Below are 17,077 nucleotides of genomic sequence, written 5' to 3'. Positions count from 1 at the left end.
TTACACAGTAACTAGTAGAAATAATCAATAGAATAATAAACTTGGCATGATACTATTGACTTTTCTGTAACCACTTAATTGTGTGTATGTATGGTTACCTTACAATAAACTCTTTTGGGGCTCCCCCCAACAGGATGACACGCCGAGGACTGTCCCAAAGTGCGATTGCTGCGTCTATGGAAGAACACCTATAGGTTGCCGGGGCAACCTCTGGCTCCCAGCACTGGATCAGCTCACCCCAAAAACAAAACCGAAAAGAACGCAGTCGTGTTATGAGCACCTGCCATTGATGGGTGATGCAGGGTACAGTATTACTGTGGCTGTCACATTAAAGTATGTGATATATATAAAATATTCAGTCAGTCATTGTCCAACCAGCTTTATCCTAACACAGGGTCACGGGGGGTCTGCTGGAGCCAATCCCAGCCAGCGGGTGGGGGAAGGAGAGAGAAAATCAATTCCAATATTAACAGTTGCTGTACATGCTTTTAAGTATGTGTAGTACTGCGCGTGAGGTTTATTACGTGACAGAGTGCAAATAAGGTAAGGAGCAATGTTAAGGTAGTCTGTCAACGTTTTTCAGGGGTTTTCATAGCTCACAATACGTATGTGTAACTATTGTGGAACGGGACCCGGACACAGACAGACGGACAACGGCAACCCTGTGTGGCAGAGGTGCCGGCTGCGCACCAGGAAGTCCTCCAGGTGTCCCCAGTCGTCTTCCTCCCAGCACTTCCTGGTGAGGCACAAGCCCTCCTCCAGTCCTCAAGGGCGTCCTGGCTGGGTACCACACCCAGCCGCCCGCCACTCTATCTACATATATACTAGGGACACTTTTAAAACAATTTTTATAAATATTCAAAAGTAATAAGAGCCTTAGTGACAGCAGCTCTAACAAGTGCACATCTGACTGTTATGACCAAGGGAATCTTGTTACATTGGTAGGCATATCATTTCGCACTCTATAGTTGTAGGCTCTGCCTCCTACACTAGTTTGTTTCCTTTCAGTTTTTAATTTGAACTGTGTGTCATTGTCATGGAATACCCTATGAAGCATAGGCATGGTTTAACTTCATATCACATAGTATTTGAAACCGCATGTGGCTATGACTTAACTACTGTATCTCTCTGCTGGCAGTAGCACATGCTTAAAGGACAATTTTAAACAGAGTATCTAGAAAATATTAGGAACTGTGAAACTGATCATATTATGGAGTGTTAAGATGAATAATCTTACTTTATTTATACTTTACGCTTTAAATTTAAAATTAAGTTGAATGAGGCAGTAGCCTAAAGTTTTCGACCTTGGAAGCTTGATGGAATGTACAGTATATTTCAAATATACTGGGGCTGTCAATAACAGAAAATAGAAGTAAACCATTCTCCCTGGAGAATATTTTTAACACACTAGAGGGCTTTGCCCCCTGCTCGCTTTCCTTGTCAACCCCTGGCCTGTGATACACGCTAGCCTCTTTGCGGTTCTGCTGCTCTTGTATGGGGATGCGGCTGTAAAATTTAAACAGATTTTTATTTTCATGGGAATTGTTACATATGCATCAACACAACATATAACTGCCCGTGAGAGAATTTTGTGTTTCTCTCTTAAATAAAATGACTTTTTCGAAAGTTTGGCTCTGAGATTTGTTAATTGTCTTTTCTGGTTAGAAAAGCTATTCTAACCAGAAATTGTTAATGTTTTAATATGAATGGCATATAAAGATCTCCTTTGTTGTCCGTTATCCACAAAAGATGTTCTACATTACCTTTCTTGGATACGTCCTTCTTTCTACAGTATTTAGTTTGTTGTACGACTGGACGTTGTTAATGGTTGCAGATATTCTTCGTGACATTGTAAGTTGTTGGTTTCATCTTCTGCACAGTCACCACCAACTGTTTCTGCATAGTCTGTTAACGCATTTAACCAATTTGCCGTGTAACCATGTGACATTTTTGGATGCATTTAACCAATTTGATGTGGAACTGATCAATTATTTTTGGCGTTTAATTCATTTGACTTCCTCGTTTCTCGGTGCTCGGATTGCGCATGTACTTAATAATAATAATAATAATAATAATAATAATAATAAAAATAATTATATATATATAGATAACCCGTTTGTGATGAAATTCTTCAAGAAGATTTGAACATAATACATCTTCTTTAATTGGGAACTTAAAGTGAGGAAAACATTAATGTATAAGAGCTGAGAATGCAGGAAGTGTGTGAGACAAAAGCATACACATGAATTAGAGTTGAATGGACCGTGGTCTTTTGAGAGGAGGGTGTGACTTGAAAAAGCTCAAGGAAAAGTCTCGTCTCGTGGGACTTAATCTCTCTTCCAAAAAGTCTTATCTCCAAAAAGTCTTGTCGTGTCGAAGGAATTTTATTTTTTTTTATTTAATAAAGATGCACAAACGATCACCCAACAATACCACTAAGCAGTACTAAGGATACTACTACTAACCATTTATCTTCTTTCCTGCAATGGCTTTCTTGTTTAATATGATTGTGTGTTTTTTCCATTTTTCTTTTTCTGCTAGTGAGAGAGCAGACAGAAATTGTAAATGTTCAATTGGAGGCTGCATACCTCCTTTTTTAACCCTATGAATCGTTCCCTTTATACACAGTTTTGACCATGTTAAGTCATAATTTTTTTTTTTTTACATTTTTTTTTTTGGGGGACAATGACCGGTGGCCTGCTATTTGGTTTTATATTTTATTCATACTTGCCATGCATTATGTATAAATACTAGTATAACGGTTGTCAGCTAAAATTCATGGTTTTCTCCAGAAATGATTTACAGGATGGGACGGGATGATGACCAGCAAACAGCTGCTAAGAGTTTTCCCCCCTTGGTGAAACAAGTGCAATTAGAGTGGGTTTGGGTATCCACTTTGAAACAAGCACAGTTAGAAAGGTATAATATCATGCATCTTTTTGGGGGGAGTGGGTGGGGAATAGGACTAGTGGTTGAAATACAAGACTGGGAAGAATTTGCACAGGGTACACAGCACACTGACCTAATAGTTAGCCTTGCACATTAGCAAGTATTTTTTTTTTTCAATCCCTATTCTGAATCTTAGAATCTTAGGTCATAATGTTCTTCTTAATCATAGGCTGCATATATTTTTGGGTCTTTAATTTTGTTTATTGTGAAAAGTCCTTTTGGAACTTTTGTATGTATTCATGCTTGCTTTAGTTCTGACATCCTTTTTTTTTTTTTTTCCTCTCTCATTAATCTCAAATGAAATCTTTTCTTTCTACTATATCAGATCCACATAATGCAGATCTTTAACACCCAAGTGTTACCCAACTCATTTAAACTTAGGGTACTGAAAAAGTGAATAAGATGTTGTAGGGAATTGTTTAGTGCTACTAAGATTTTGCTGTGTGTATTTTGTATATAATATACACACACTACCAGTCAGTTTTAGAACACCTCAGTTTTAAGTACAGTAATCCCTCACTACTTTGCGGTTCACTTTTCGCGGATTCACGACTTCGCGGGTTTTTAAATATAGTAGTAGTATTTCCTAGTCTAAGAACAACAAAACAAGTTCGATGACTAAGTGCGTTGTAACATGGGCTGTGATTGGTACATGGGAGGGAGACGACAAATCACAGCTTCCCGCTTTCTAATCGGGCCCGTGATTGGTGCTTTGACTGATTCCCAGATCCCTCAGACTTCCTAAGGATCTGCAAGAGCGGTCACAGGAATGGGACGACGATATGGTTTGATCGGTCCAATTTTGCAACAAGGTCGATGACGTCATGACCACCTACAAGCTGCTCTTCGACCGGAAAAAGATGCAGCGGCAGCAACTGCCGATCACAATGTTTTTGCAGCCTCGCAAAAAAGTTCCAGTTCCTACTACTTCTACGGATATACCTTCGGAAACCGTGGAAGAGGTGCCCCAGGAAATGGCACCGCCGTCTGAAGAGACGTAAAATACAGTCATCGACTGCGCAGTAAAAGTCATCACCCTAATCGTCATCATTTTTACTGCACAGCATATTTATCACCATCACGTCCTATATAGCTACATGTACTTCGCTATACAGTAATGGTAAACTTGTCTACCGATTTTCATATTGCTTAACAGTTGTCCCTGTTATTAATAGAGTAAAGGGTGGGTTTAAAAACGTCCAAATACACGTTAAATAATTAAATAAATATGGTGTCCCTACTTCGCGGAAATTCAGTTATTGCGGCCGGCCTTGGAACCTATCTCCCGCGATAAATGAGGGATTACTGTACAGGTAAAATTCCGTTACAACGAACTTCCAGGGACCTAAAATATATTTCATTGTAATGAAAATTTCGTTTTAATGAGATTCTGTATTTGTAGCTATAGTGCTTTCTTTAACTTGCATCCAGGCGTTTGCAATTCATTTCAATAGCTTCTTTCACATTAATTTTAATCTTCTCCTGCCTGCAAGTTATGCTGATGAGAATTTTTCTCAGCATTTCCTTGCTATAACACACTTTTTCAGGGTGCGAATGATGCCCAAACCCAATGGCTATAGCACTGCTGTGCAATTGGGTGGGGGGAATTCAATGCAAACATTATCTAAATGTGGAAGCCTGCTGTGGGCAGCACAGTTATCAATCAGAAGCTGAATCATCCGTGTTGTCGTTGTCTTCATATTGTAAGGTTTCTGAACTTTTTGGGATCCCGCCCAAACGGGAATGTCATGCAGAAGTGCGTCCCAAAGCGTAATTGCCGCGTCTGTGTAAGATTGTTTTGTGTCTGTTGCTGGGGCAGGTCAACAGCAGGCTCCCAGCAGGTGCAGTTAGGTGCCACGGGACTGTATCCTAAAACATCGGGTTCGAGCTATAAGTCCTTGTCTTACACCCCAAAACACAAGGCTTAGCCTCAATACTTTAGCAAAACCAGTTTTAGTTAGCTTGAAACAGGAACAGCATGGTTATTTATTGTAGCATGATCTGCCACTCTCCTATAAACAGACACAGCAGTCAGGCAGGGTCATGGCCAGGTTTATGGCCAAGTAATCCTGTTCCCTGCATTACACAGTTTGCTTTGGCAGAGAGACACAGCAGAGCTGTGAGCCTGCTGTTGCCCCAGCAACATATAAATAGTCTTCCACAGATGCGGTGATCGCACTTTAGGAACTCTTCGGTATGTTGTCCAGTTGGAGGAGGTCCCAAGAGTTTAGAAACCGCACATTTTCTTGAATGAGTGGCGCATTAATAGGAATGTTTTTTTTGAATGAGCATCACTGAACCACAACTGCTTTTTCAATGACCTCAAATGCAGCAGTTCGCATGCATTTGCAACCCGAGATTTTTTTTTTTGCTCGGTCTTTCAAGAAAGTTGACAGTGTCGATGGCAATTCCAAATTCACAGTCAACATCTTTTTTTTCTTTTTGCTGCAATCGAGAGCTGCAAAAATGTAAAGGGTTTTTTTTTTTTTCTTTTCTAATATGAACTGTTATTGGTTTTTCATGTCTGCCGTTTCTATAGGAGGGTGACAGTGCGTTTAAATTCCAATGGATGTTTTCCAATTGTTGATGAACAATAAGCAAAAGGTATCATTGAAAACCACCAAAAACAAACGTCAAAAAAACATTATGAGCAAAGTTCGAAGAGAGAAATTTTTTTACAATGTTTGTTTGGGGATTGTTGTGCACAACAGAGCTGCGACCACAAAAAAAACTGCTCTGTGGATAATTGTCAGGCATTTCAAAGTCTTTTGGGCACTGCAGTATCTGGTGAATGTACTTGTAGTAACAAGATTTCTATAGACTCGTGTCATATGGGGAAACTGTCGGGACCATAAAAATAATTCGTTGTGATGAAAATTTCGTTGTAAAGATATTCGTTGTAACGGAATTTTACCTGTATTTACGGAAATGCATGAAGTTTTTAGTGTCTGAATGTTTCATGAAATCAAGGCAAAGAACAAACAAAGGCAAATTAGCCAAGGAATCATTAAGTGTCCATATTTTGCTAATATAAGAGCAAAACTCTGGTAACACTTTTAATTCAGAATGCTAGTCATTTTTTGCCAGTCACCAACTCCACAAATGGACCCCAAACCTTCACACTTCCTCTTCTATGTTTGACAGTTAGTGCCGCACACTGAGGAACCATCCTTTAACCATCCAGACGGCGTAAGATTTCAAATTTTTATTCATTGGTCCACAAGACTTTCTTCCAGTCTGTAGTAGCCCACAGCCAGTATTTCTATGCCCTATTTTGTTCTTTAAGGAATGGCTTTCTTCGCACCACTCACTCTGTGGGACCTGCAGCACAAAGTCTCCTCTTCATAGTAGAGACTTGCTTTTTTTCAACCACTGTGTCTGAAGCTATTGTGACTTTTGAGCTGACAGATCTCTTCCTATCAGAGGTAATTCGAGTTTCCAATTCTCTGACACTGATTTTATTTTTGCAGTTTCTCTAAATGAAAAGCATAAGTCATTTAATTTGTTAATTGCTGTGTTCTTGCCATTATCACTGTAATTTATAGCTTTCAACAGTGTAATATTGTCCAAGTAGTATCTGAGAGGGTGTAATGTGAATCTGTTCCAACTCTGCTTTAAGACAGACAGACAGGGTTTTTAAGTAATCAGCAGAAGTTGGGAGGCCTGTGCAAATTGTTTCAACTTTAATTGCTGCAGGTTGTGACCTATTAGTTATTCCCAGTAGAAGGCCCATTTGTAATTTTCTGAAATTTTCCTTTTTTCACTTTTTGCTAAACTAAACTTTTTATTTCAACCTCGGGCAGTTTACTGCTTACCTTTTCACCGTTTGAGGTCATTCATTGCATTTCAACTGATTACATTTGAACAAAAGCTGAGGTGTTGCACAACAGGTCATAAGTTTTAGATTTGTGTGTGTATATATATTTAATAATCTACACACACACACACACGCGTAATATAATAACAAATTTTGGACAATGACACAATTTGTATAATTTTATTTGCCTCTCTATACCAGAATTTTGAAATGGGGTATTTCTGCATTGCCCCTCATTCCCTGGTGATCAGAAGTATTTGGACATTTGACTGACAAGCTGTTCTGTACACAGGTTGCTGCAGTTCACTCATTATTTTGTTAATTGTTAAGCAGGTAAAAGGCCTGGAATTGATTCCAAGTGTGGGATTTGCATTTGTGAACATGCAATATAATGTCCAAACAGCTGTCCATGCAAGTAAAAAAAAAAAAAAAGCATTAAGACTGAGAAAACAAAACAAACCTTAGAGAGATGGCGGTAACCTGAAGAGTGATCAAATCAACCATTTGAGACATCCTTAAAGAAGGAACACACTGGTGAACTTGCCAACACCAGAAGTTCTAGAAAACCACAGAAGAGTAAGTTCTGGGTGATTGCAGAATTCTGTCCTTGGTGAAGAAGAACCCCTTTACAACATTTAACCAAACCAAGAACATTCTTTGGAAGGTCGATCTATAATCGCCAAAGTCTACAATTGAGAGAATACTTCATGAAAATTAAGACAGATGATTTACCACAAGGTGGAAACCACTAGTAAACCTTAAGCATAGGAAGGGTAGTTTAGACTTTGCCAAAAGTGGTTTTTTTTGTGTTTTTTTTGGACAAAGGAAACCAAGATCAATAGATATACCAGAAAATTGGAAAGGGAAGAGAAGAAATTGTTCCGATGAATGATCCAGTGAATACCACATTATCTGTGAAACATGGCAGCGGAAGTTTTATGGCATGATCATGCATAGCTGCAAATGGAAGTCTGTCACTAGTGTTTATTGATAATATGACAGCTGCAAGTAACATGATGAATTCTGATGTCTATAGGGCTATACTATCTTCTGAGATTAAGCCAAATGCTGAAAAATTGTTTGGGCAACAATTCACAGTACAATTAGACAATGAGCCAACTTATACTGTACTGTGAAAGCAAACCAAGTGCTTTTCTAGGCAAAGTAGTGCAATATTGTTCAAAGTTGATCAACTTGATGTTCAACCCAATTGGACATGCATTTCATTTGCTAAAGAAAAAACTGATGACAGAAAGTTCAATAAACAAGCAGTAACTGAACTGCACTAAAGGACTGGCAAAGCATCAGTATGGTGGAAATCTAGCAAATGGAGATGGTCATGGGTTCCAGACTTCAGGCAATCATTGACTGTAATGAATTGTGCATGTGCTGTGCTTTAATGGAGAACAACGTCTGCACAGGTGGTCTCACAGCAAAGCACATTGTACAGGCTGACTGACTCCATGTTTTCTATGTAAGCCCGCATGACTTGAATATTAGATTAACAATGTTTATAAACTTCATGGATGCGACAACATTGATGAAAAGATTTAAAATACTTTTAAATAATAAACTTTTTTTTGTTAGAACTGAGTGAAACCATGGCACAGTGGTTACAATGTATTTCTTGTATAGCCCAAAATCTCACAAGGAGTGCAGCAGTGGGCTTTAACCAGCCCTGTTCTGTGACTGTCCCCAGATGACAAAACTCCAAAAAAAACCCTTGCAGGGGAAGAAATGGAAGAACTGTTGGGAAAGATAATTCAGAGAGAAACAATTTTTCCAGGTTGGTTGCCTAAAAATGGGGTAAACACAGAACACAAGTAATTCTTTTCACAGGGCTAGATGGCCAATCTGTAATTGCTACCTGAGGAATATAATACATAACAGTAATACATAACTGCTTCCTCACAAATCCGTTGTCCTTTGGTTCAAATCTCATGTCTTTGGAAAATGCTCCTTTGCAAATGCTTTCCATTTTCCCCAAAGATATGTGTGTAAAGTTTATTGGTGAATTCTAAATTGACTCTGCTTGGATATGTCCATGAGAGAGCCCTGGGATGAACTCTTGTGACCCTGAACAGGTTTATGGTGGCTTAAGAATGTCATGCATTTTTTTAGAAATTCCGTTTTGCTGCATTTTCAAAGAACTTTGAATGACCTAAACAGGAAAAGCCCTACCTAAAATAGTGATTTGAACTTGCTTGAAATAAATCATTTGGATATTGTCCAGAAAGGCTGCCCAGTTTTGTCCAGTCAGGATCTCTGCTCAGGTGATATCAAAGTGTAGGCTGAGCTGCTGTTATGTCATGGAATATAGTTATTATAATCAATAGGTTTTGCTTGGACTTGCACACTCCACAATGGAAAGGCTCTGAACCTGTAACCTCATAGTTGGAAGATCAGCTCATCCCCACACTGTATTCCATGATTCAACAATGAAGGCTGCTGTTTTAAATAAAAAGCCCTTTCTTTTTTAAAGCATATTTTAGAAGCTGTCATGAAACACAGCTGCATGTGCAGTGGGTGCTTCTATCCTTTTACACAGTAGGCTTCACACTTCCAGATTGCTATTGAGTTGCTGCTGGTAAACAGGCCATTCTTGTGAAATACCCTTTTTGTATGACGCCTAGGAGTATTACTCCACTCCTCTCAGCCAGGTGCATTGCCATATTATTTAAGTTGTGTAAATAATCTGTTTCTGATTGTTAAACATCCGGCTGAAATAAACTTATTAATGTGAATGAGATGTATTCAAAAACCAACATTCAGATTACATAATAGAAATAGCTGCACTTTATTACTGCAGCCCTTACTAAGGGTAAGCCATTCATGAAAATGTAATGAATAGCTGACTGTATTGTGGTAGCAATGTGGTTAAGAGGAGGTCAGTATTTCAAATTATATTTTGTTAATGCCATCTTTTTGCCACTTTTTAAAAAAAAAAAAAAAAATCCTAGTATGCATGTCTATACCATGTCTAATCTTTCTTCCTTTGTCAAATCTGCTTAAACCAGCTTAGGGCCCCAGCAGCTGTAGCCTATCCTGACATTTTAGGTGCAAAGAAAGTTGCCCAATAAAATGGTGTACAGTAATTCTTGTGAAATGAGACCTCATTATGATATTCTATTGACTACTTATTGCCAGCCTGTTTTAAATGACGGCCCAGAAGCAACCTCTGGATGGCCTAGCCTGTGGTCCCGACAAACAAATAGAAAAACATTTTGCCAGCCTTCAAAAATACGTGCAGTAGTACTAACCATGAATGCAACACTCTACGTTGCCTAGCAACACTCAACCAATAATACAGTATGTAGTTGTGCGTCTAGAAGTGGTGGTAGTAGTAGTGTAAATGTGACAACCTGTTGAAATAAGAGACACCGAGGCGAACTCTCTGGGGGAATTTTCAAAATGCCAACTGGCCTTTTTTTTTTTTTTGTGTGCCACGTTTATAAACAGTGCCCTACCACTCCTTGTCTGGGTTACAGGGACATCTCCAAAACAAAGTAACCTTCCATTTTGCCCCCTCTCACCCTTATCGTGTCACTCGGCTTTCTCCAGGGAGGTGTTATGAGCCCTCAAAGTGCTTTTTCCCCCAAGACTTCACATCCCATACAATACCGAGATATGTCACAATATCCATATAATGCAGGATGTGGTAATTTAAAATAAACCTGTGTTCCCTCAATGTTCAGTAGACATTCTTTTCAAGTGTGTTAGTTACTGTTAACACTTGTTATGGGCTTGTGCATGGATAGCTTTGATTGCATTAATAGTTTTTTAATATTCTGTTAAATGCACTTTGTGCCTGGGTCAGATGTGAGCAAAATGTAGGGCAGTATTGAGCACAAAGCAGTAAATCTTGGGTGGCACTCAAAATCCTTGCATTCCTTCACACCAGAAAAAAATTAAATGCCATTTGACATACCACGCATGTAGTGTGTCTGTGTGTGAGAGATGAATGTATTTTATGATGTTCTGGTTACCTGTTTGGTCATGTAAGCACTTTACTCCATTATCGGTATAATTGGCTTTTGCCTGTAAAATGTCCTAGCCAATTCTTGTCTGCCACTATTCAGTCAGGTGGATAGAAAAATGGTTCTGAGAAACGCTATATTGCAAATAAAATAATACTGATCCATCCTGTTTCAAGTAACTGAAGAATTTGAAAATCTCTGGAAATGAACACATTTTACAATGTATACAGGAAGAAGAATAATTTAAGGGATCATGTAAACTGTATTCGAAAAATGCCTGCAAATGGAACTTGTGATACCCTCTTCCAACTAGCGAGAAACTAAATGTTCATTGAAAGGAAAACCAATAGTAGCCCTCTCTGCAGCAATTTATAATTAGATAAATCCTCTTCATGCCAAAAAGGCACATAAGGCATTGACAATTTACGTCCATCTGGTCCTGTCTTGAGCTACGTGTCCTGCTTTACTTCATGCTCGGTCCATCTTTCTTCAGATCATTTACCACAGTTTGCCGCCAGGATGTTTTTAGGTAGGCCTTGTTTGCACTTCCCAGGTGGTGTCCATCTCAGAGCAACCTTAAGTGGTATAGTTCTGGCCTATTCTGAGGATGTTGCCAAGCCATCTTAAGTGTTGGTGCTTGATCTCCAACACCATACTCTGGCCTTTAGTTTCCTTGTAAAAATCTCCATTAGATATTTTATTGGGACAGAAGATATGACAGATCTTCGTGAGACACACCAGCACTCACAGCCATACAAAAGAAAAGGCTGCTGTCGAAAAAATCTGTTTTTTAAAGCCCATTGCAGCACTCCTTGTGTGGTTTTGGGTTATAGTAAATATAAATTGTTGTTGGATATTACTGTTATAAAGTCTAGCCTTTGTTCTTTGGCTATACTATTTGGTTTTCCAGATGGGCTGAAGTGTTGCAAATGCATTGTATGCTTTCCCAAGTCTTGCTCTGATGTCCTCATATACTATGATAGGTATATGCACTAGCATTGGCATTTATGCACATAACTTGTGTTTTAGAAGCACTGATGTTGAGGCCTTTTTGCTTAGCAAAGGTGTTCAGTCTCCGTCTTCTCCTGCATATGATTTAATTTTGCGGAGAGGGCAGCTAGGCCGTTGGCAAAGTCAAGATCTTCAAGCTGAGATAATGGAGTTCACTAGATGCTTCTAGGTTTATCAGCCATTGGCCTCTGCATGATCCAGTCAGTGTCAAGCAGAAAGAGGATGGGAGAGATGATACATAACTGTTGCACACTGGTTAATTATTGATTTGGTCATTTTCTTCCTATGCTTAGCCACATATGAGAATGGACCCAAAAATTGCCAAAAAAAAAAATTTTCCTTTTTGTTACCTTCAAAGTATTCACTTTTAAGATGCATTCCTGGAAACATTTCTTGTACTCTTCTTCTTTTGTTACCAAGGCATATTTGGTTAACTCTATGCTATTCACTGATTCCACATATTTGAGTCCCCCCACTCATAAATTAAGTTCAGGTCTTTTACATAATACCATTCAGGACTTGGCCTTTTACACTGTGGTCTGTTTTAAAGCTGTTAAGAATAACTGATTTGTGAAATGCTGTTTCCACTTGGTGCACTGTTTTAAATGTGTATCTAATGTATGTACAGAACATGGCAGGCTAATTTATTCTGAGCTATTTTATTCAAATTTGGATCTTCTGCTATTCTGTGTGTGGTATGGGATGATGAGTAAACAGTGAATTCCTACTACCTTGTCCTATCTGCAGGAAAAATCACGGATTACTTTCTAAAAGTGTTTTAGTACTGTGTGAGAGTCATTTGCATTCTTCATAGTTACATAGGAGAGTGAACAATTCAAAACTGCTCAATATTCAACATGTACTTACTGGTTTTTGTGCTTACTAGATAAATGTCCCTTTTGTTTGAGCCCCCTGTGATTGTTTGGATTTGGCACATATATTAGTGAATGGCCTGCAGAATGGACTGAAACCCTGTATGCGCTATCTCCTGATCTAAAACTATAAACATAGACCCAGCGTCTGCACCGTTGTTCAGTGCCAGCTACTTAAAAAGCTTTTTGCTTTTTAAGTACCTGTGTACATATAATTTGTGTACAGTACAGATATTTTGTAGTGTAGTCTTTGGGCAGAAATAGGACTACAGAAAGTTTAAGGAGGTATAGGACAGGAGAAGGCTCTTACAATAGGAAAGCATTATAAACTGGAGATGACCATGCAACCCCCTTTGATCCTGTTATGGGTTAAGCAGGCTTGATAATGTCGTCATGTTTTGTTAGTATGCCGGTGCAACATAGAGCACTGAGATGAGGGAGAAGAGCAAAAACGCCTTGTTCCCACAGGAGGTCAAGAAGTTGCCTTACTATACACTAAGAGAAAATATATGTAACCGTACTGTCCTAGTTCACGCTGTGCAAGAGCTTCATACTCCCTAATCCTTCTGTTTCTTTTTCTTTAACTATGCTTTCCCAAAGAGTGAGGATTTGACACCAAACAAGTATATGGGTCTTAATTGGAAGTGCTTGCCGTGTGTTTGTTGTTGTGGGTTGTGTCTGGCTTTTTTTTTTTTTTTTTTTCTTTTTATCCTGAGGGAACCCATGACAGGCATCATTAGGTCTCTCCCTTTGCCTAACTTCAGTTTTATTAACCTACTAGCCACAGTACCTGTTGAAGACAGACAGGCGGGTAATTTTCATCTTTTTAAATTATTTTATTTCTTTCCCTGCATGTACCTTAAGCAACTTTCGTGTGTGTGTGTGTGTGTGTTAATGTCTCTTCACTGGTGGTCCCTCTCTTGTGTGTTTCTGTAAGGCCTGCTTATTTTCAAGGTGCCTTTCTCACCTCCTGTGCAATTTTATGCTTGCTGTCTTTGAAAGAGACTCCCTTGGTGTGCCACCTATGCTTTTAATAATGTCTGTTCGTGGCCAATCTATCTCAAGTGCATTCCAGTAAAGACTACTTCTCAGACTTGGTAAATATTTTCAAGGTGTCTTTTCTTGCCTCGTGTACAGTTTTATGCTTCCTGTCTTTGAAGGCGACTCTCTCTCTGTCAATATGCCTTTTACTCCTTGTATGTCTCACATTTGCACTTCCTCTTTCCATTATGCCACCACTGCCAAACTGACCAATCACACCATAGTTACACTGACCAATCTGATTGTTCTGAGGGACTGGACACACAGACCTTACTTTTTAATTTTATAGTAGATGTACAGTGTGCAAATACATCTGCTGAAGCTACTGGACACATCACACGTTTGTGGTATTGTTGGGTGTTTTGGGTCTTTCAGCATTATATAGCATTGTTCAGGGGCCTCAGCTGGGGCTGAGCTGACTCCAGCATATGTTCATTTGGCTCATGGCTACTTACTCAACTGTCTCCTCAATTGAGTTATAACTATAGAGGGGCTTTTGTGTAACTTTGGTGGTCTTGCTGATGCCTATCCTTCTCTCATCTTCTCCTATGCCCAAGTAACAGAGGGTCTTAATTAGAGAGTGGGCTGCTGAACCCCTAAAGTACCTCGCTGTCCATCCCACTTACTGGCTTTGCCTGACCTGCCCAGCAAATCTGGTGAGCTGTCTTTTAAAAGCCTCTTCTAGATGTTCTTCCCATGGGACTGCCAACTTCAACATGTCCACTTGACTGTTGATGACAATGTCTGGATGCAAGGTAGCACTAGAAATTTTAACTGGGGAGTTTAGGTTGTTCAGGGTTCACCAGTAACTGCCAATCCCCTTGCTTAAGCCAAAGTCCCTACAGATATTTTTCGCTATAGTTTTTAATATAAATAAAGTTTCATGTCTCACTCAGGTTAGTGATAACTGTATAATTCCAAAAATTGAAGCACAAACTCTGAATCCTAATGCGGCAAGAACATTTATTTCTGTAGCTCATATTTGGAATATAACTCAAAGTGCTTTACAAAATGTCAAAAATAGTTTCAAGAAAAACAAATTAAGAATAATAATGCATTAATATAGAGTTATGCATAATACATAATAGAAAGATGTCCTTATGTTTTGTATTTATTTAACTATCTAAATAGGAGTTCAATTAAAAGGCAGGACTGTGAAGGAGAGGACAAACTAAAACAAAACTCTAGATAAGTAGAAAAAAATCACAATCTGCAAGGGTTCCTAGGCCAAAATACTATCAGGCCCAAACTGGGCATTCTACAGATGCTGGTCATAATTAGAATATCATGACAAAGTTGATTTATTTCATTAATTCCATTCAAAAAGTGAAACTTCTATATTGGATTCATTCATTACACGCAGACTGATGTATTTCAAATGTTTATTTCTTTTAATTTTGATGATTATAGCTGACAACTAATGAGAGACCCAAATTCAGTATCTCGGAAAATTAGAATATTGTGAAAAGGTTCAATATTGAAGACACCTGGTGCCACACTCTAATCAGCTAATTAACTCAAAACACATGTAAAAGCCTTTAAATGGTCTCAGTCTAGTTCTGTAGGCTACACAATCACAGGGAAGACTGCTGACTTGACAGTTGTCCAAAAGACGACCATTGACACCTTACACAAGGAGGGCAAGACACAAAAGGTCATTGCTAAAGAGGCTGGCTGTTCACAAAGCTCTGTGTCCAAGCACATTAATAGAGAGGTGAAGGAAGGACAAGATGTGGTAGAAAAAAGTGTACAAGCAATAGGGATAACCGCACCCTGGAGAGGATTGTGAAACAAAACCCATTCAAAACTGTGGGGGAGATTCACAAAGAGTGGACTGCAGCTGGAGTCAGTGCTTTAAGAACCACCACGCACAGACGTATTCAAGACACGGCTTCAGCTGTCGCATTCCTTGTGTCAAGCCGCATTTCGACTGGATTGCTGCTGTGTGGTCCAAAGTTATGTTCTCTGATGAAAGTAAATTTTGCATTTCCTTTGGAAATCAAGGTCCCAGAGTCTGGAGGAAGAGAGGAGAGGCACAGAATCCACGTTGCTTGAGGTCCAGGGTAAAGTTTCCACAGTCAGTGATGGTTTGGGGTGCCATGTCATCTGCTGGTGTTGGTCCATTGTGTTTTCTGAGGTCCAAGGTCAACGCAACGGTCTACCAGGAAGTTTTAGAGCTCTTCATGCTTCCTGCTGCTGACGAACTTTATGGAGATGCAGATTTCATTTTCCAACAGGACCTGGCACCTGCACACAGTGCCAAAGCTACCAGTACCTGGTTTAAGGACCATGGTATCCCTGTTCCTGATTGGCCAGCAAACTCGCCTGACCTTAACCCCATAGAAAATCTATGGGGTATTGTGAAGAGGAAGATGCAATACGCCAGACCCAACAATTCAGAAGAGCTGAAGGCCACTATCAGAGCAACATGGGCTCTCATAACACCTGAGCAGTGCCACAGACTGATAGACTCCATGCCACGCCACATTGCTGCAGTAATCCAGGCCAAAGGAGCCCCAACTAAATATTGAGTGCTGTACATGCTCATATTTTTCATGTTCATACCTTTCAGTTGGCCAACATTTCTAAAAATCCTTTTTTTGCATTGGTCTTAATTGATATTCTAATTTTCTGAGATACTGAATTTGGGATTTCCATTAGTTGTCAGTTATAACAATCAAAATTAAAAGAAATAAACATTTGAAATGCATCAGTCTGTGTGTAATGAATGAATCTAATACACAAGTTTCACTTTTTGAATGGAATTACTGAAATAAATCAACTTTGTCATGATATTCTAATTTTATGACCAGCACCTGTATGTAACAAAAATGTCCCGAAGTTGTTTTTTATGGTGTGTGGTTTTTTTTTTAAAGGCTTTGTCTTGTACTTTGATGCAGAGAGTCTTGTGGACAGTTGAGGTATCCACTATCATTCAAGCATCACATTCGGCTGCACTGTATTTTTTTGCTGCTCTGAAACAGCATGGTCCTTGCCCCCTCAGATTCTTGTCCCAGGCCAAACAGTTCCCAGTGCACAATTCCAAGTAATCTGTGGATGTGATTTAGTGCTGTTCTAGAACAAGCTTCCACTTGCTGCTTTGTTTACAGTGCAGGAGGTTTGCTGCAAATGACACACGCTGGGTCAACTGCCATAATACCTTGCGCAAATGAGCACTGAAACAAAATTACCATAAAGCTTTGTAAAGCAGGGTCTGAAAAGTTCATTGTTTGTGATCGGGTTTTTAACGATCACTGGTAAGTCTTATTTTTAGTGGAAATCTGCCAATTTAGATTGGCTGATCAATCGGAGCATCCTTAGCCTCTGTAGATGCTACATCTTATTTATTAGATTTTTTGACAAATTGAAAAAATAATCACTAGTCTAAACAATGGTACTTTCAGCCTCCT

General features: G+C 39.2%; 1 protein-coding gene across 1 annotated transcript in view; it reads left to right on the top strand.

The window, feature by feature from the left end:
* Window positions 1–17,077, top strand: part of cpm (carboxypeptidase M) — a 109,711-nt gene that overhangs the window by 18,574 nt on the left and 74,060 nt on the right. The window lies entirely within an intron of this gene.

The sequence above is a fragment of the Polypterus senegalus genome, chromosome 11 (assembly GCF_016835505.1).
Source record: "Polypterus senegalus isolate Bchr_013 chromosome 11, ASM1683550v1, whole genome shotgun sequence".
Lineage (NCBI taxonomy): Eukaryota > Metazoa > Chordata > Cladistia > Polypteriformes > Polypteridae > Polypterus > Polypterus senegalus.
The sequence above is the reverse complement of the archived record's forward strand: the minus strand, read 5'-3'. Positions and strand labels throughout refer to the sequence as shown.